The sequence below is a fragment of the Agelaius tricolor genome, unplaced genomic scaffold (genome assembly GCF_023055355.1).
Source record: "Agelaius tricolor isolate 1412-34295 unplaced genomic scaffold, bAgeTri1.0.p SCAF_47, whole genome shotgun sequence".
In the NCBI taxonomy this organism is placed as follows: domain Eukaryota; kingdom Metazoa; phylum Chordata; class Aves; order Passeriformes; family Icteridae; genus Agelaius; species Agelaius tricolor.
Window position 1 is genome coordinate 439,380 of NW_027269307.1, and position 21,667 is coordinate 461,046.

The window sequence follows — 21,667 nt, forward strand, 5'->3', positions numbered from 1 at the left end:
TTTACTCCAGAAAGTTTTCTTTGAGAAATCGTGTCTGGGTAAGGAGACTAATTATTCAAAAATTAAGATACTTTCATATAGCTTTGAAATGGTAAACCCCATGCATTTATTCACTTTAAACCAAAAAATTAATAAAACTTTCAAACATGTAGAGAACAGTAATTATTTATAGTGCCTCTGGGTTAAAAACCACTAATTTTCTAATTACAGTGCTTCCAAAGTCATATATTCTTATTTGTTCTGAGATACATAGCATATAGCTTTTCTAAGGTTAAGAGAGGTAACATGTAACTTTAGGAGAGGTAAAATCTATTCTAAAAGACTTTTGTGTACACACAACAGATCATAATCTATGATAAAATAAAGAATGTTCACTTTTATGATAGATACTGGAATGAAATATTACATACTCTCTTTCCAGACTTTCAAAAAAGCTCTGGTGAATATACCTGAAGAAGGGAAAATAAAGAGACAAGGGGGTAAAAATGTCATCATCCATCTTAAATATAATTTTTTCCAAGTTTCCCTGCTGCTGAATTGTTGTAATTTCCAAAATAAGGCCAGTTAAATCCATTGTTGGGGTTTTTTTCCCTCACACTTCTAACAGATGCCATTTTCCAAATAAATTGCTCAGGGCAATGTGGGGAGGTGACAGAATACAAAAACATTTAAGTATTTTTCAGAGTTAATGTTTTGAAAGCCACTGTATTTTTTTCCCTTCTGTTTTGGCAAGAAGTATTATGCATTGAAATTGAAAAAAAATCAAATGTGCAAGTAGTTAGTATAGCAGTTTTCCAAGCTTTAAGAGATATCAGATGGATGATTTCAATATTAACAGAAAAATAACCTTCTTTAAACTTGTGATACTGAAGAGTCAAATATTTAATTTGGTAATATAGTATATTTGTAAAACCCAGATATATTTTTTATTGATTTTATGTATTGATATCAACTATAAAAACTACATAATCAACTAAATATCAACTATATATTGATTTTATTAGGTAGTTTTTCAATGGTGTTGGTAATTAATCCTATGGCAGCACATGAAAACTCTCCATATATTTATTCCCAGATTTCCACTTATTTTAGTAATTCTGTATAGGCTCTACTTACAGAATCTCTGCCTTATATCTTTGGTAGGAAATAAAATGCTTCCTGCAGAAGTGTAGATGTGAGGTCTGATATATCTAGACTTCAGGCTATAATTATATCTATCATCTGAGAAGACATCAGCAAAACTATATAGGTGGGGAGAGAGTATCTCAAACCCCTTTTTAGATGATATAGTCATAGAGGTGGGTTACAAAAGTTTGTATTTGATCTAGCTCCTAGGGAGAACAGCTTTTAATTCAGGAAACCCAGCAAAATTCAGGCATAACTTAGGGTTACATGCACAAAATCAATGCTGGAGGCATCTTACTTCAGAGCACAGAGTTTCAGAACATGAATGATGCAGCATGATCTTCTCCATGTTTCCTAGCTGGATTTTCTGATGAATCCTGCTGGTTTGAGTCCTTTCTTTGGGAATACATCCTGATAAGTCTAAAAATCCTGTCTGTGGTTAATAATTAAAAGGTGGTGATTGAATCTGATATTTTGTTTTTATGTACATCTCACATTTCATGAGACTCACAGAGACAGCCCTCTGACACTTATATTGTTAATTACCCGACTGAGAAGGGATGTTTCTAACTTTTGACAATAAGAGAATGAAACTGCTTTGCTGGTAATTCAAATGTGCATGATCTGTTTCTTAAATTTAGAAAAGGCTTATCCAGCCATGCTTGACTTGATTCACTGCTGTGTTTCAGGGCAGGGGTGGCAGTGTGTGAATGTCACAGTTTTGGGGACAGAGCAGTGACAGGACACACTGAGTTCATGCAGCAGCAGTGCACTTTATTCACAGTGAACAAGTGAGAAGGTTTGTTTTGCCAGTGAAAACGGTTTGTTTCTCATTAACAGAGGGAAAACTCTCTGCCACATGAGATGGTCCAACTTGTAACAAAGTTGTTTATCACACATCCTCCTTTGATCCTCTTACAAGCTGATTTTCGTTAGTATGTTGTCCTAGTCCACTAGTTCAAGTGAAAAGCCACAGGATAGAGATAACATCCAATTACTTTTTAGGCTGAAAATAATTTCTGTTAACATTGGAAAAAAGATATAAGAAGCATCACACCAGCTTTAAAATGACTTACAATATTACAAAGGATATTGGAACCAGCTTTTAATGTGTGCTTCCTCACTAAGGCAGAAAATTGCACTGGGGAAAAAATACTCAACCTGTTTCTGCTCCATTGCAACAGTTTCACAGATGATGCTGTGCTTTGAATTTTTGTTGGAGAAAGTTTAACATTACTAACGCTTTGACTGTACTGATGAGTCCTGATATAAAATGTTAATTAAAAATCAGTTTGGTTGCATATGTGTCTATGTTTAAGAGTGGTCTGATATTTTCCTAAATTATTATTCTGAGACATTTCTGCTTCTTACCAACATCACTGATTTCATCGCTGAAGCACAAGTGTAATTTTTAGAGTATAAGAATAGGGGAAAATTGCCCTTTTTTTTTTTTATTCCTCATTACAATCACCATCTTAACAGTTTCCTGGTTTACCAATCCTATTCTTGTTACAGTTCCTGTCACAGAAATAAGAATGGAACTGTAATGCCAATGCAGGCTGTGAAATGATGAGTGAGTTACTGGAACGTGATGGTCTGGAATCCACTTATGGGTTTTTCTACCTAGAAGAAAAAAGACAACTGGCAATCAAAAGAGAAACACTGAATAAGGCAGAATGATGCATTTGACTATTGGAAGTGAGTGGGAAGGTAAGAAAATAATTTTTGGGGTGGGAAAATTTCCTTGAACTCCTCTTCTGCCTGTCCCTTGTCGATTTATTGTCAAAGCTGATGCATTTGCCAACAAGCCTCCTAAAGAATGTTAAGCAATCACCATGTTACTGCAGCTCCAAAAACAACAGTTAAACCCCAAAATAAGCTAATGTCCTGTACAATTGTCTTTTCAGTTATAATAACTAAGGGATTTGACCCATGGTACATTCGTGTCCTTCCCTAATCTCAGTAACATTTCAATCACTTTATTATATGTTGTAACTCTTGCTGTATGTTGGCAGATATCTTCAAGTAGCTATCATTGCTGATTGAATACTTATGGCCAGTTAAGACTCAATTAAATGTAATCACAATAATTGGGGTTATTTGGTTTATGATGTTCACCCCAGATTTTCAGAATTATAACTGAGATATGAATTTGACTGTGTAATGGAATCCTGTTGTTACTTGGTAGATAACACTCATGGAATGCTAAGTATCACTTTGTTCTATGTGCTAAAGGCAATTGTTTCATCTAATTTAATGTGTTGAAACAGTTGAAATAGTTCTGTAGGTGTCCCTTGCCTTGTACTTGTTTGCTCTCCATTTTATTTGATTCTTTCAGTTTACAACATAACATCGTCTCAGAGCATTTAGTATAATGTTGCCTTGTCTTAAGCATTCTGAATGATTTTATACTGACAGCAGTTGTTCTTCCTCAGATTTCCTGTTTTCCCAATCTTTTTCTGGCCTTTATGAGACATTTTATTAACTGTCCATTTTGAAACACATTAAAAGAGTAACATTCTTTAATCGTAATCACTAAAAGCAATTTTTGCTTTGCCTGCCCTGGCCCAGTTCTCCATATTCTAGGTGCTTAAGAAAAATCACAGCCAGAGCACTACAGTTATTATTTAAATGTTATTACAAGTTTTAGTCATGTAATTGTCACAAGGACAATGATCTCAACAAATATGCCATTCTTCAGCAGTGGGAAAGGAGAAAAACCCATGCACTCAGAGGAGTCTTGTGAGATGAGTTATCTATTGATGAACCCTCTGTGATTTCCTCATGGTAATCTCAGGCAAAGATTTAAAAAAAGCTGACACTTTTGCTATACATCTCAGTACTTCAGTGAAGGTGATTTGACAGCATCTCTGTGAAAGACCAGATGGTGGAGGAATACTCTGAAGTGTGTTCTTTTCTTTCCCTCCTGTACATTGTTTCATTCCAGTGGATAATTGATGCAGGAGGGAAATTCGTAGCATAGACTGCTTTCTGTAAACATCAAAATCATTTGAGAGGGAAACAAAGCTTAATTATTTTAGGGGAGAGGCGTTGAATGCTGTTTAGAAGGTGTCTCTTATCAGCCATTTTAGAGAACACTTGGGCAAATGAGTAAAAAAGCAGTAAAAAGCCCTGATGTTTATGATTGTTAAGTTCAAACTCTTGCTGTCAGCAGGTGATATCCAATATATGCATGTGTGCATATATGGAACACAGAGGTTATTGTCTGTCTAGGTAATGCTTTAACAATTATGAGCAATGTAATGTAATTGGAGCAAAGATCTCTCTAGTGGGAAATCTGAATGTCTTGATACTGCTTTAGGCAACTGGGGTTACATAATTTATGCTTTAAAATAAGTTCATATAACTTTCCCAAATAAGTATTTTAATGCTACCATGTACCTCTGTAACTAGGCAGCCAAATCTTGCAACTCTAATATTCAAACTACTATCCAAGTTTCTTTCTGAATCTATAGTAGTATTTCTGTTTCTATGTGTCTTTATTATATTGACAGTAGACCTTTCTACAAAAGACACAAACTTTTTTTATGCAAAAAAGCTTCAAACCATAAAATTTCAGCAAGTTACATTAATTAGTTAAAACATGCAAAAATGATCAATTTGTTCTCCTTCAAAATGAAAATATGTGGACATCGAATGCAATGATGGGTTTAACCAGAAACTATACAAACCAGAAACTACACAAAATCTACTGCTCTAAATTAAATGGTTTGCTGAAACAAAATCACTAGTTGCCTAGGCCATTTTGGGAGCAGAAAGCAGAATGATATTTTCTGGATTGTTTAAATGAACATGGGTAAAAAACATTTTGTGTCTGAACCAGGGGAAAAAAATATGCAATGAAGCAGCAAATCAGATAAACACGTAATTGTCTTGAATGTTGATGGATGATTTCCCATGGTACCAAAAGGATGTGTTTGGGTGTGTGTTTAGCTCTTACCATTGTTGTTGATAATTTTATCAGGTGTAAGGTATCATATTGGTTCAGTGTAAAAAAAGGTGCATTTTAAGACTAATTAAAGTAAATTGTAGCACAAATACATGAAAATTTGTTTTAGTAAAAAAGTAAACCACTTACTATAGTAGCAACGATGTTTTAATTTTCTTTCATATTTCTGAGTTCTAAGCAGTGTTTCATAGCTGAATAAAGTTTTTCAACCTGTAACTAGCTCTTTCAGGTTTGGGAATTTGGGTACCTTTTTGGCATCCAGCTTGAGAGATATTTTTGCTTTTGCCCTTGTCCACGTTGAATTGCTGGTGAATTTTCTACCTTGTTATACAAAGTGTTTTTTAAAATGTTGAAAATGGGATGGCTTTTTAAATCATACACCCTGCTGCTTTCTGGGGAGAGTTTTGTTCTTAATGGCTCTGGAATTCAGCTGGAGCCACTGCTTTTTGCAAGCATGGGCAGGTGCTGTGTGACTGTTCATGCTGAACAGCTCCAAGCTGCTACCAGTCAGAACTATTCTATCATACCTTTAATGCTAAGATGATGTTTCCTCAGGCCATTCCTGCATAGTTCTACCCTTTAGGCTGCAGTTAGATCCCCCTATAATCAAATGTCACAACCTGTGAGGCCATGATGTGGTCAAGATAGGCAAACATTGGCTTTTTAATTGGGTTCACTTTATAGATGTTAAAATGTTTATGTGTTTGATTGTTCATTTATTCTCTTCTAGTAGCTCTTGTTGAGGCAAAGCTGTACACATTTAATTATTTCAGGTTTTTTTGATGAATCAGACCCTCTAAAGTGGTAATTAATTTAGATGGCATTCTCTGAACTCTGAACTTCTTGCAATATATCATTTTTTTGCTGCTGCACTGCACAGGAAAGTGGAATTTTGGCAATGCCACATAAACAGAAGTCATTAATCATCTCCATGTGAAACCTGTGTATACACAACCAAATCTAGCACTAGTTTTTACTGCATCTGATATCACAGAGTAAATATTACAAACAAAAGGGTCAACTCAACTGAAATCTAAAGGATTTTGTCTGAAAAATAATTGGTGTTATTTCCTAAAGGAATGACACTTTAAAATGTGAGGCTCTATTAACTGCACACAGTTGTATCTAAAGTCTGAACTATTACTGTGTTTTCAAAAGGTTTATTAACAGCCCTGACTTGGGCTAAGCTGTTTTCACAGGTCCCACACTCACTAGTATATCTTTCTGTGTGAAAGAATGAAACTGTGAGTGTCCCAGCAACAGCAGTAAACCAAAAACTTTTCATTCAATTAGCATCTTATCAAAGAAGAATACAGCTGGATGACACAGATCTGTGGGAATTTGAGATATGTAAGTGGACCTTTATAGAACAAGTCATCTTCTTACCCACAAAAAGGATTATTTAAATCAATGTTGTTTTTTTTTCACCCAATTATTTGTTTAACCTTTTACACCTTTAAATAGTCTGCAAGGATAAAAGCTTCACCATTCTCTCCTGTGCTTCACTGTTTCTCAAATGACAAAAGCTTTTTAACTCTCAGGCACCATTACTCCCATTTGTTATAGAGGTACTCTGATAAGCATTTTGGTAATTTTTCTTCTTGTAAGTCACTCTCCAGTCAAAGAAGATTAAATATTTTTTTTCCCCACTATGAACTTCTAATGCACCAAGTCATCTGATCCTTTCTGACTTCTTGAGAACAAAAGCCAGCAGTACATGACAGATAAAAGGGGTATGGGAGAAATGTTGCCTCTATAATAACTACCTCCGTTGAAAAAAAGGATCTATTTTCTAGTTGCATGTTGAAGCTGGATTCTGTGAGCTGCAAAGGAGTGACATAGAAGCAGATGATGGCAGTCTTCTGTTTATTAGCCTTTCTCCTGAGTCTTAGGAGGAAATGAATGGGAAATGCAGAGACAGAGAATGTTGTTTCCTGTGTGGTTTCATGTACCCTGTGATGTACCAGTGGGAACGCTCACCCTCAGATTCTTGTAGTCTCCTAGATAATGCGCATTTTATGCAAAAGCTTTTTCTGTTTTCTAACAATATTGGTTTCCTGATGCATTTTACTGTTTATTGGTTACATTACAACACCACTGAAAACTCTCAGCTGAGCTTTGAATGGTGTTTGTTGCAGTATATTTGTGTGTAAATACCTATGGAGATATTAATAAAGCACAAGGTACTTGTTTCCCTGCAGGATAAGGAGGCAAGGGGTGCCTTTCATTGTGAGCTTTTGACTCATGGCAGAACTTGCAATCTCATCTTCCTGCCCAAACCATCCACAAATATACAGGTGTACAGGAAATACTGCTTCTTACACAGATAACTGAAGACACCAAATGCTTTGCCATATTTGCCATAAAAACAATGATAAAAAGACTCAAACATTTTTTTTTAGCACTTCAAGGAAGTACTTTTGGCATTAGACTACTCTTTTTGCCTTTGCAGAATCTATGTATTGTTACAGAGAAATGAATTATCACTTTGTGTTTACTGTTTCCATTCACATGCAAATCTTGTTGCAAATTAGATGAGAAATAGATAAAGCTACTGATTTCCAATCAGCTTATGGAGTCTTTTATTCTGTGCTGATCATACTTTGAATTTATTTTCCAGCTGTTGCATACTTTTTTCTCCTTACAGTAAAGGAGAGGGAACTCCCACTGACAGATTTACCAGTTGTTTTTGGTGTTGCCTTGACTGTTTATAATCTCAGTAGGGGATATTACTCCTTCATGAATTATTAAACCCTAGTACAGTTAGTAGTACAGTTGTGAGATTTTATGAAATCTGACAGATGGCTGTTCTGTTCTTCTGAGCCTTGGTTATCTTCCTGAAAAGCTCCTAGGTGTCTGAATATATCTAGACTTCAGCAAATAAAGCCACAGAGCCTTGTCGTTGGGATAATCTTTGCAAACTTTTTCTGGGCTCTCGTGACCCATAAAACCTGTGTGCTGTAAAATAACCTTTATTGTGTGTTCTCAGTGCAGGTTTCCCTGCAGTTACACTTGGAAAGTGAGGTTTCATTTCATGTCTATGCAATTGTCTGCCTGCACAGATGAATGTGAGGGAATAGCAAAGCCATAGAAAGAACTAAATTACATTTATCACATACTTTCAGTTGACTTCCTTAAATTTTGGCCATTAAATCATTTCAAGAGGTGCCTCTGACCCTCTTTTTAAAACTGTTTATTAATGTGAATATTTTTTATGGGTGTGAGGCATACCATAACCACATTTATGGGGGACTGAGACCAAGAAAAGTATGGTAGCAAAGAGGCTTTTTGTCTTGATTTTCCAGAGAGAGATTTTCAGACATTAAGAGTGTACCTATGCAGTTTGGGCAGTAAAAAAGAAAGAAGCAGCATGAACCTTTACAAGATCAATAGAAGTTTTAGAATTAAAACATTCAGCATGGGGAGCCAAGGCCAAAGCAAAAACAAAACCTGGGACATTCTGGAGGAGCTTGCACAATTCCCTTGTAAAGCCTTTTATAAAACAGCTTAATTGCATTGCTCTCTGCTGGTAATAGAAAAGATTGCAGTCTGATGTTTAAGACCTGAAGAAAAAAATATCCATCTGGCATAAGATCTGGTAGAAGAATTCAGCAGAATGTTTCTGGGTTTGGCATCAAAATGTGGTTTTTGGGATTTATTTTTCCCTGCAAATAGGATGTTCCCTTCCTTAGAGTAAAAAGAAACCACCCACAGCTACATAGGCTGATAAGGGAACTGTTGTGTGGAATTAGGAGTAAAAGGTCTGCTGGGGTCTGATGCTATAGTTTTTTTTCCTGGTTGTTTTAATTTTTCATTTCAAAAGAATATGCACATTGAGGTACAAAAAAAAAATACACAATCTAAAATACACAAGCTTTCCCCCCATTGAATTAAGTTGGGAGTTTTCTCACTGTTGTCTGGGGTTTCACTCAAATATTTTTTCTGATTAAAACTTCAATGCATGCTTTGTGCTACTGAAGACAATCTTGTGACAGTGAATCTTGTTTATATGTGTTAATATCTTAAAATGAGGCAGGAATTAAATTCTTAGCTGATATGTACATGGTAAAATCTTCAAAATTCCTCTACTCATATTTAGGTACTATTATTTAGTACCATATTTAGGTACTCATATTTAGATACATGTACCCGACGGGAGTCTACAACAGAGGTGGGGAGAAACAAGAGTAGATATTGCCAGGACAAGGTTTCAAATTGAAAAAAAAAAAAAATAGGTTAGGTTAGACACTAGAAAGAAACTCTGTTTACTGTGAGGGTGGTGAAGCTCTGGACCAGATTGCCCAGAGAAGTGGTGGATGCCCCATCCATGGAAGTGTTCAAGGCCAGGTTGGAGGGAGTTCTGGGTAACTTTGTCCAGTGGAAGATATTCCTGTCCATGGCAGTGGGGTGGGAACTGGATGATCTTTAGGGTCCCTTCCAACCCAAACCATTCTCTGATTCTATAACTAGGTGCCTAAATTCTGCTGCCACCACTTTGGTTTGATGCCTCTCAAGGCTCACACATCAACTGATGGGGGATCCAAGGCCAAAGAAAATTATGTGGAAGGACATAACTGAATCTGAGAGGAACACTCTTTACCAATGGCACTTCCTTCATCTTTCCACCATTAATCTTTTTTACATTCCTAGAAAGCACCCAGACTCAGAGGAAGGCAAAATAATCAGTTTTTTGATGCCATAATTGCCTACCTACTGTCTTTTTTCTGTTCCTCAATTCACTGGCTTCAAAGAAAGTACACAGGCAGCATAATAAAATTAGTCTGGGTAGTGAATGGGGCCACTGTGCATTGTAATGCTGAGAGCCAGCTTCTCAAAGTATCTCTAGAAGTAAATATGATCCATTCATTTTGAGTGAAATTAATTACCATGCTTATGGGAGTTTGAACAGAGTCTTCTACAGCTTTCTTCAGTTGGAACAAACAACAGCAAAACTTAGGAGAAAGGTAGCCAGCAACTAAAGAGATTGTACCTTTAAAAAAACAAAACCAATTTTACTAGGTAATTATTTATCTTTAGGATCTTTGGTAACAAACCCACTGAAGTTGCAGCCAAGCCAAAGCTTCAACAGTTTTCTTGTGTATGAGTTTTAGAGGAAAAAACAGTTTAACCAGCTTAGCATAAGCCATGTCAATGTAACAGGCTATATGCAGGCACAGGAAATTTGATTGAACCAGGAAAAACAGAAGAGATTTGAGAAAAGATAGGAAAAGAGCACTCAGAGTATAACAAATGAACCTTAAAGTATGTTCAGTACCAAAGACTCAGGGATATGGTAAACTAAAAATGTGTGGTGAAAGTGGTCAGCAAACTAACAGTTTCCATGGCCTGAGTCTGACTACTCCTCGTGTCAGAACATTGGTGAAACAGGTTTTATTTTTAACCTGAAACATCAGTGAGGAAATAGCAGTCACAAGTTACTGACTTTGTTGACCTTGTTCTGGCATGGGCAGACTGACCAAGTGTGCTGCTTAAGAGAAGTTTAGAGCAGAGTTTTGAAAGAGCTTGGTTACTGTGTAACTGAATTCACTAATTTTTACATGTTAGAGTAATTTCAGAGAAACACCTTTCCTTCCATAGAAAGAACTGCAGAATGTGTGAATTTGTCACAGAAGGCAACTGAAGATCAGGTTTGTTTTGTGTAAAAAATTAAAGATTAGGTCAGGACTCCTGCTTACTGTAGGATAAACTATCATTACTTTTATTCCAGCCACTTCATTAGTGAGTCTTCATGTTGTCCTTCAACAGGATCATACTCACTTTAAAAATCATAAGTAAAAAACAAGTGAAGTGCTAGTTGTTACAATGATAGAGCAAGTTAATTCTATAATTTACTATATTTTCCACAAATAAGTCACCTGAACATTTCTAAGTGAACAAATCTTTTTAACTATTCTTTCTTCCTAAGAGTATTTTATTGTCCTAAGTTTCCATTCACACCTGCTTTGTTTTCTAAACTCCAGGTACCTCTTGAAAGCCAAAAAAAGGGTTGACTAAATCAGAAGCATTGAACTCTGCTTTCTATGGCTTGGAATGAGTGAGGTAGGATGTTTGACAGACTCATCTATGTTTTTAAGGAAACTGTAACAATGCTCTTTTTATCCTAACATTTCATAAAACACAATTTGATTGCTGTGTTGTCACTGTCAGTTATTAATCTGCAATCCATATTTATATGATATGTTGAAATTGGAAACTTATTCTGAAAGCTGTTTAAATACATGTGCCATTATAAGAATGTAAAAATACCCGTTGCCAAAAAAATTGCATACAAACACAAAGCATTCCTACAAAATTGTGTTTTTAGACAATACACAACTATGTAGATATCCCTAGAGATAATGTTGGAGGTTTTCCTAGTCACCTTGTCCTCCAAAATCAGGGGAGTGGAGAAACAAAAGGATCTATTCTACCTCTGCTTCTTGACTAAGCAGTTGACAGCTACTGAAATAAACTGGTGTGGAAAATAACACTGACCTCAAGTGACAAAAGTTACTGCAATTTTTTGTTTTGCAAAAAATGTTTCATTTTACTTTGAGTGGGAAAGAAGATAAAAGGAAGTAATTACCAAGTGAACAAAGTGTCTATTTCATGTGATATATCATAAAATCCTATTCTTCATTTGGTTCTTGAAGATATTGTGGTTGCAGCAAAAGTCCATAGATTTTCTTTTCTCAAGTAAGCTCTCTCCTGGAGACTGATAAAATGATAGGACAATATTCAATATATTTCATAAAACACTAAACTTAATTTTTGTAATTAATTCTTCTGTTGGAAAATACAGTTTAGTCTTGTTATCAGTGTGTTTCACTTCAGTAGTTTTACAACAATGTATAAAAGATTTACATGGATATGTACATTCATATGTGCCTTTTTTTTTTTTTCAAACCCCCCACACACTTAGAATTATGATATCTGGAGTAAACCACTGCAGAGCTGGAGAAATCTCCAAAGATTTCCAGCATCAAAGGTCAATTTTTCTTCTGATAGCTTACTGACCTTTCCATCCATTTTCTATTCTATTAATTTTCATAATTTAGTTGCATGGTTAAATACTGAGAGCAAAGCTAATAAAAAATGATTGGGTTTTGTAAAATAGGACTTTTTGGTGACTAATAAAGCCAGTTCTGCAGATGTCTGCTACCTCCATTCTCAAAAACAAAACTAGCATAGCTTTATTTGTCATATACTGTACATCCAATGATATTTATAAAAAGCCTATAATAATAAAAAACCAGTAAATTATATGATAATAAACAAGAATAAGAGTGAGGTAATCAACTTGTACTCTGCCTCTTAGGACACTGAGTTTGTATAACACAAGAAAAATGTTAGGGTAGTTTCAATATTTATTTCAGAGAATAGACCACAAAAGTTCAAATTAGTGCATGTTTTGGATATGTTACTAGGTTGGTGAGATGAAAAGGTGCATTTGTCAACATTATTTTTCATATGATTTGATCTATTTTTCAGTAGTTTTAGGTGACTGTTTTAGGAGTCATGCGTTAATTTTGCAATAAGATGAGAGATTTAACAGTGATCATGCAGGCAAGCTGAGAGGAATATATGATGTTTTTTTTTCATATGCTTGAGACTAACCATCTTGACATTTTATGAGTTTGTACTATGATCCATATTTGTTCAGGAATCATAATCCTTTATAAGAACTTGATTTAAGATTCAATGGAGTCAGTGAACTTTACATCCAATTGAAATTATTTGGTTTATATTCAGTTTCTAGAATAACATTATTTTTCATTTACTTGTAGGGAAAAAAAAACACATTGCTATTGTTTGTAAGATACATGATTATTTTATGAAAAATTGAAATTAAATTGGAGATATTTCAGTCACATTTTTCCTCCAAACTGGGCTAATGCCTGGATTTAATCAATGTAAAAGAGTGGGAGATAAGATTCAACACTTTGTTATAAAAATGTTATGACTGTAGATTATACATGTCTTCAGATATATATTGAAAGACAAATGAATAGTCCAGGCAAGCTGGTTGGACCCTTTCACCACAAGGGAACTGTGGCTGAAAAATATTTCATCATATTCCTTGCTTTATCTTACTTCTTTATTTTCAAATAATAAAAATGAATGTCTTGAAATAGCTTTCACTGGAAAGCTTTTTTAATCCAAGATATAATTTCTCACCTAAATGAAAAGAAGGAGCCACCCAAAATCCACCTATATCAGTCAAGCACTCCACTTGCATCCAAATTAAGGAAGAAAGCCACTAGACCCTTGACAGATCTGAAGTAAGACACCAATGATATTTTTGAGAGGTCATGGCTTTTCCAGGAGCAAAATAGAAATTTAGCTCTTCCTTGTCCTGCTGTGGGTGTTGATGAAACCCTCTGCTGCACCATTCTTTCAAACAAATTCTAGAAACAGGAAGGAAAAAAGCAAACTGGAAGCACTGTTTCCCCTAATTCACCTCTAAATTGGGTCTTCAGTGATGAAGTGATATTCTAATAAAAAGATCCTTCCTAGATTCTTCTTCCCCATCCCCCATCCCAGCCACAGGACATTTCCTGAATGCAAGGGGTGGAACTGCACCCAAGACAAGTCCGGGTTTTCTTGAGAAATCAAAAAGAGCTCATGCTAATGATAGCTTTTCTCTGGAAATGAGCTCATTACTGTTCATTTTCCTCTGCTTTTAATCTGTTCTTCAAGTGTGTGTCATCTTGAAAAGTTTCAAAAGGCATTTCATGAATCTGCAACAAAAGCAAAGTTAAAAAGAAAAGTCTTGCACTAATGAAAAGCACAGTCATGCCTCAGTCATGAAGCTGGGAATTTAATTATTGAAGAGAGGAAAGCAGGGATGGGCCACAGATCAGACAACTGAACTGAGGAAAAAATGCAAAATTATACAGAGGGAGAGAAAAACAAAAACTGAGAAAATACAGCTATTAAATTTGTGAAATGAAGTATGTGACAACTACAAATAGAGTAAAAATTTTGAATATGCATAATTTCCTGATAATAGCGTGTTCTGTCTAAGCTGTGATTATTTTAAAGTTATAATTTACAGATTAAAGATTTGATTCAGGATAATAGAAGTAAAATTTCTAAATAAACCAGAACTTTAGCTATTTCAGATTTTTCTTGATTGGACTCCATCTCTGCTGTTCACTAAGTTTAGGATTGATTATACTTGGTTTCAAAGTACTTGCATCTAATACTTAATTTTTATTTACCTGTGCAGGATTTGTTGGAATGACCCAATCTGTGATTTAAGTTGCTCGTCAAATAGTAAATTATTTTATAGTAAATTTACTCGTCAATGAGTAAATTATTTGCAGAGCTGAACATTAAATCCTAAATGATCCTGTATGCAACAGAATACAACCATTATAGTCTATTCCGTTCTCAATATTTCATAGAGTTTAAAAAGTTTCATCAAATTTAGTTTCTACTACTCTCCATCTAAAAATTTATCCTAAGCAGCTTAAGATTTTGTAAAAACTGAATTATTTTCTTTCTTACATGAGGTTAATTTTTATTTGTTAAGCATTGTAAGAATCCAGAAATAAACATTCTTTCTAGTATTCCCTTTTTTGCTGTACAACATTTCTACTTCTGATGACTTGGCATGAGTCATTTTTATGACACTAAAAGCACCATGTATGAATGAAAATCAGGCCCTCAGTCTCTGCAGATAGCAAACATGATGGAGTAAAAAGGTATCAGAGCTCTTTAAAAATGTTAGAATAGATGCCCTCCAATAAAGCTTTTGTTTGCACAGCGTCCTAACATATAAAGGTAGTAAAATGGAAACACACTGCTACAAAATAATGGTATAAAGTGATGTAAGTACACTCAGTGTAACTAGGGCTCTGCTTCCTCAGTTGTTTTCATTTTGAGAATTTTGAAATGCGTATACCTTATTTTTGCTCCTTTAAAAGATAATTCTAAAGTATTGCCTGCTTCCGCTGAAGTATTTTCAACAGAGAAACGGATCACTTAATTTGGAAATCATGACAGATGACAACTAGCCCTTGTAAAAACCTAGAAAATATTAAAAAAAAATCTCACTTGCATTTTCATGTTCAGATTACCTGCCCTTGTTGTCTTTTAGCTCCTCTTATATTAGGTCTTCTGCATACTAAGCAATCACTGATGCTGCAAGTCAGTGATTACTGCAAGGAAGTGATGATCTGCCTGTTGGAAAAGTGCACAGGGATATATATCCTACATCACCTCAGTATTTTGATACATTCTGCATTCCCCAGGAGCTAAAATAAACTCATAACTCACACCTATTCAAGGGCCATGTGACTTCTCAATGTCCTCTATTAAAGGTCATGATATAATTCAAAATTATAGTTATAAAAATAAGACTTTATGACTTATGACAGAGAAATAGAAAGGTCATAAACTTCATTTAGAGATTAGGTTCTAGTAGAATCTTGGGGAGGTATTGAGTCATGTGATTTATATGATTAAATGTACACATATTTTAAATTCTGCTCCTTCAAATAGAAAATGTGTTTTGCAGCCACTCTAGTACAGGTTAGTGTTCAGCAAAGTTTCCATTGCCTGGAATAGTGAATCTCATTTTGGAGCTCTGACTGCAACCAGAAAAATAAATGTCATTGAAATGAAGAATTTTTCTAGAGAAGATAAAATAAATTCTCAACTTGGGCTTCTGAAGATGAGTGAAGCTGTCAGTTTTGCATTGAAAACCCAAGACAGCAATTCAGTTTAAAATTAATTCAAGAGAAGTTCCTGTTTGGACCTTCAAGCTTTGTATAGCACAGGGGATAAATGTAGGTATAGTCAAATATAAAACAGCCAAGAGGATTAATTAGACACATAGTATTTTGTAACCTTTAAAGAAAAAAACTTGGTATTATCATTAGATTTCATTGAGTAAAATGAGAAATGGAAATAAGGAAGTCTTAGTACTGAGTGTTTTTATAAAGAAATATGAGTATTCTTTTGATTAAAGTTTTAAAATAATCTTTATTCATTGAGAGAAAAATGGTTATGGACTAATTCTAGCCCACTTAGAACAAAAATTACACTAAATACGGACACATGACTTTTTCAGGCTGAGTAATTGAAGGTCAAAATCTAGGTTATAATTTTCCAACCGAGATAGGTTATCCTTACAGTTCTTGAAAAATTGAGCCTATGCTATATGAGATACCTAAATACACATTTAGCCAGTAAGCATCCTTTTATTTTCAGATGGTGGTTTGATTTATTTAAATGAGATAGGCTCCTACTCTGACCTTAGTTTTTCCATTTCCTTTTGTTGTTTTATCATATACGTTTTCTATTTCAAGTGATTTTGGCACCAAGGTCAAAATATTGAATACATACTGTTAGGCTGAGCAAAATAGATGCAAGTTGCTGAAGGAAGAGACGGTTTCTTCCTGATGTAAATCAGCTGAGCTGAGCAATAGTGGCGCTATCTTCTGAGATTTTCCATTTGGTGTAGTGCACTGCTTTCCAGCCAGTCCTATTTCTCATGCAGTGTGAGTCGGGTTCTGAGCTCATACATCACTGGCTACGTGCTAAAAATGGAATTCCATTGACATTGAATACATTGTCATCCAACCTCTGCTTTCGGGAAGGCTTTCTCTCTTTCCCCCCTCAACATATAATGATGGGGTGGGCTCTTGAGGAGACTTAATAGCCCTCTCAATGTTCAGACAAATAATTTAGAGAAAGATATATAAGCCTAATTAATAAAATGGTGCTACTTCATCATCTGAGCATCACCTAATTAAGAATAACACCAAAAAAAGATAGAAGTTGTGATGTCATCTGCCTGCTCTTTGTCTGTGTGATTTTTACACTGGCACAAGAAGTTATCATCCATTCTTGAAGCTTATCTTTAAAGTATAAAACAAATAGGGGGCTGGGAGATGGAGGGAAATCTGACACTTTAAAGACTGGATATACTTTGAAGGTATAACCATAAAAAAATTGTCAGTGTTTAAAAATACTTGTGTTTTAATTTTTTCTTTTCAGATTTCTATAATGCATTTCAATGCACCTTTAGTTTAAAAAAAAGAAATCAATAGACAAGAGCTTTGTTTGGTTAATCTTTCATTTTGATTTTCCTCCTAAATTATTCTCTTATGTTCTAAAATTGAGGATTTGGGGGTGGAGTGGAACTTGGTAAAAATTCAGCAGTTTTTGAAAATGCTCAGAAAGGTTATTGCACAAAAGTAAAACACAGTAGTCAATTTTATCTAAAGATTAATAGGATGAATTTGGTAGAATTAGAAAATAGAACTGTGTTGTGAAGATATATGCAGATATCTGCATGATTTATATAAATGAGCTTTTTTTTTTTTTTTTTAAGGATTTTGTCTTGACAAATTTACCAAGGCCCGGTTTAAATCATATGAACAATTACAAAATATGAATGAGCCCCTGTGAGTGTCATAGCCAAGTTCAGTTCCACTGAAGGGTTTTGCATAGATCTGTGCAACTGTGTCGTCTGCCAAATGCCCAAACCAGCTGCAGTCACTTGCAGGGCTTCTGAGGAAAGGAAGATTTGGGCTTGAGCAAGGATTTTTTGGAGCATGCTGGAAGACTAAGCAAGGTGTTATTCTTCAATTTGCTCTCTTTCTAAATTACACTATTGTACATGGCATAGTACTAGCACAAAAAGAAAAGAAGTGCTGTCCTCATTAGATGATGTCTGGTCCCAGTGTTAAGGTAAAAGCAGAGAGATTTCCTGGCTCTTCCTTTAGAACATGAAAAGAAAATCACAGGCACTCCAAAATGTCTTATAGAAGTCAGTAAGAGCCTTTTCTCTGATCTCAAGAAGCACCAATTGAGGCTTTGCAGACTTCCTTCGAAGGTGGAAGCTGTTCCTTACTCTAAAAATTGTTTATTAGATCAGGTACACCAAGGAGACTTATGTCACAGTGAAGATTTTCCTCTTAGTATATCTTTTCCCTTGGTGCTTGCTTGTTCTTGTTTCTATTAGGCCATTTCTCTTTGCTCCAAGAAATTCATTTTTTCACCAGGTATATAAAACAGTGTAGAAAGTATCCCTTAAATGCTATGAATCAAGATTTTAGCTAAATGAATAAACTATAGAAATTTGGAAGTCCCACTGCTGTGCCTGCAACCTACTGATACCATCATTTGAAATCATTGTTTTCTCTTTTAGTGATTCTTCATAATTTACTTATAAACTGCAAGACATAAGTTTGTCCAGGGAAGAGGCTGGGTCAGAATCAGAGATAATGTCCTTTTTGATTAGTATGGAGTGTTAAGACATTACAACTTTAGATTTTTTTGTTTTCCATGTTTGGAGAAAAGGCTTTAGTTAGTTATGTATGAGCAAAAGTATCGGTGAGGAAGAGCAGATTTCCAGTTGTGTGCCACATGGAAATGAAGTATTGGTAGCTCTTCTTACCATGTTGGTCTGCATCATGTGTTCCCTGAGCAAAAAGTATCTTCAACAACAGACAAATTCTCATCCACAAATTAAAGAAGAAAAAAAGACACCTAAAAGTAAAATCTCTGTTGGTTGTATGGGTTTATGGATGGTGAAATCCATTTCTAATGAGCAAAATTAAACTGCTCTAATGAGAACCATTTTGGGACTTAGGAATTTCTGAAATAGCATTTAAATTTTCAGCTCAGTCTTGCTTTACAAAGTCTGTCTTCACCTAAACTACACATAATTTAATCTGGAGCATGCATTACATGGTAAAGTACAGGAAACTTTGTGCTGGAAGTTTCCACTGCTGAAGTAAGTTCAGCTGATGAGATATGCAGCTCAGCAAGAACATGAGACATCAGATCCTGAAATATACATTCTGCTAAATAAAGGTTTGTAAAATGTCAACAGGTAATGTGTAACACACCCTTTAAGGTGTAGTCTGTTGAAACCCTTAAAAATAAAATGGATCCACAAAACACATATCTTCATGACTAAAATTTGCAAAACAAAATTCTATACATCCTTAAGTTGAAATATACTATTCAAGCTATAATATGGATAAGAATTTAGACTGAAAAATATGTACATAAATCAATGAAGAACCAGCTGACAGTGTGATTTGATGTATGCATTATGTAATTTGATCACAAAATTAAATTAAATATTAAATGGCAGAATATGTTATTTAGATGAATCATTAAAGAACACTAAGAAGATTGATAATTGATTCTTTAGAGGAATGGATAGTCTAAGCAACTTTTGAGGGAACCCAAAGCTTCACACCAGATCACCTTTACTTCCATTGCCATTGCAAGGAGCACTGTTTTATTCTGTATTTATGCAGGAGCACCAAGATTTGGCAAACTTGATAAAGTAAAATAACATGCTCGAGATTTAGTGCTGAAGATTTGCCTCACTTTTCTGTCTTTTGGTTCTCTTATCTGCTTTCATGACGTGGCACATGAGTCTGTAAGGAGTGTCCGCTCACAAAACCAGCTGAGAAGACTCAGGAAGCTTCTAAAAGAAGTCAACACTAAATGAGAAAAGCAAGATTTCTCTGCCCTTAGCTGAGGAGGCAAAATGCAGTGTCTTTTGTTTTCCATTTAGCTGGGGTTGCTCCCCCCTGGTATTCAGTGCCCCTTTGACTTCTACAAAATCTGTAGGCTGGATTTTTTGCTCTTAGAAGTGAAGAAAGCCAGTACAATGGAAGTAAACCTGCTTTTGGGGGATTGCCAGTCCCTCCTGTGTGAAGCATTTGAAGTCCTTTGGAAGGGCTGTTTGCCAACAGGTTTGAAGAATTTTCTAGGGGAAAAGACAACTTTGACAAAATTGGCAAACCTCAGATTTCCTTGCTACTCTTTGGTTTTGTTTTTGTAGTGGTAATGATAGTGAAATCCTATGGATTGTATCAGACTTTTATTTGCTATGATAGGAGATTATATATCTAGTGATAAAGATTATATCCTCCTGTGATCTTCTTTGATACCTTTGCCTTCCTTTTGATTGTAGGATTATAATTTTTGCATATTTTCAGATCATTCTTCAGTTGGCATTAGGCACAAAATATCTTGAATTTTCCTTCCTTGTCAACTGTGTACCAGCATAGCTCTGAAGTGAAAAGTAAATCATCAGTCTCATGAAAAAGCCAAATCAACTCTGATTTTACATAACTTATATAAACTCAGATAACCAGACTGGGTGATTTTCTCACTGTGCTCCAAAATGTCCATTGAGCAAATGAGATATAAACAAGGAGCTACAAACTACTTAGGGCACTTGTTTGCTGCATGAGAAGGTTGTTACTGCAAAACATAGTGAGTTCATTTCATTGAATTTCAAAGCATGAGAGCAGCACATGGGATCAATTACTTTCTTCTGGGCTATTCTGTTTCCTATAGCAACAAACTGTTCAGGAAGTTTAGGGAAGGCTGTAAAGTCAAGCAAAACATGCAATGATGCTCATAGAATAGCCTCTTGTCTTCAGGGCATCTGGAGCTGGAGGGGATGCCCTTGTCCTAAACACCCTTTCCCAGATAAACATTCTGTTGATTTGTCTATTTGCTCTTTGAATCTCTTCCAGCTTCTAAAACTCAACTGAGCTTCACAGTGCAATACATACTGCTTCATGAAACAGCTCATTTTTTCTTTTTATTTTGAACCTGCCCCATGTTTTTTCACGCCTCCCATTTTTTTCTACTACAAAATATAGAGAGCAAGACTTACTTCATATTTCTTTTTGTTGTCTCCTCTCTGAGTTACAGTTATTTCTTTTTTGGCAGGCACTCAAAAAATCATTGCTGTAATTTCTTGTATCTACATCTAATTCTAATCTAACCCTTATTGGATATTTGGAATGAGAGTGAGTCACTTAAGTGGGCTGCTGGCAGTAGACATCACATCAAAGGGTTTTATTGATGATCTCTCACAGAACTGCCTGACATTGCTGCTCTCAGAAAGGAGTTGATGAGTACATCACACTTTGGACCCTCTGTTCCAGCTCACAGCTGCACAGAGCAGTGTGTAGGGACTGTTTTTCAAATATTTTACTGAATTCAAACCTTTTGAGCCTTTGCCCTGTCTGAATGAATTATCAGTTCTTCTTGTCAGCCCTCTTCCTCATCTTCCCTGAAACCATTCTGGGGATGAGAGATACTGTTCCAGAAGCCTCTGTGCAGCACAGAGGCTCTTGTTGAAATTGTGATATTTGTCAAGAGTAAGGTTTGTCAAAAGGCTACTTCAAAGGTGACTGACATTCTGTGGGATGCTTTTGTCCTATGATTCTGCTGCATTTGCTTGCAGGAGTGCCTAGTGGCACTCAGTGAGGATGGATAAGGGGATTTGTCTGGTTGGAATAACCTTTTGGCACAAGTGGTTCATCAGAAATCAGCACCATTTGACCTCTGGACAGAGTGCCCTGGGAAAGTGAAGGCTGAAGAGTGGAAGAGTAGAGGAGTACTGTGGTTGAGGAGACACAAGTAAAGCAAGAGGTGAAGGACAGAAGGAACGGCAGGAGACATGGAAAGGCAAATTCAGGTAACAGTGCGTCATAGGAAGCTGTGAACAGTACTGAGACTGCAGCATAACTTTTCTTTACTAATTGAAGTCATTCTACATGTATAGTTCTGACA

At 35.5% G+C, this 21,667-nt stretch overlaps 1 long non-coding RNA gene across 1 annotated transcript in view; it reads left to right on the forward strand.

Annotated features, from left to right (window-relative positions):
* Nucleotides 1-21,667, forward strand: part of LOC139604220 (uncharacterized) — a 93,808-nt gene that overhangs the window by 26,422 nt on the left and 45,719 nt on the right. The window contains exons 7-8 of the long non-coding RNA XR_011683916.1: nucleotides 2,641-2,835; nucleotides 11,077-11,155. This is a non-coding gene — a long non-coding RNA (uncharacterized lncRNA). The remainder of the gene's footprint in view (nucleotides 1-2,640; nucleotides 2,836-11,076; nucleotides 11,156-21,667) is intronic.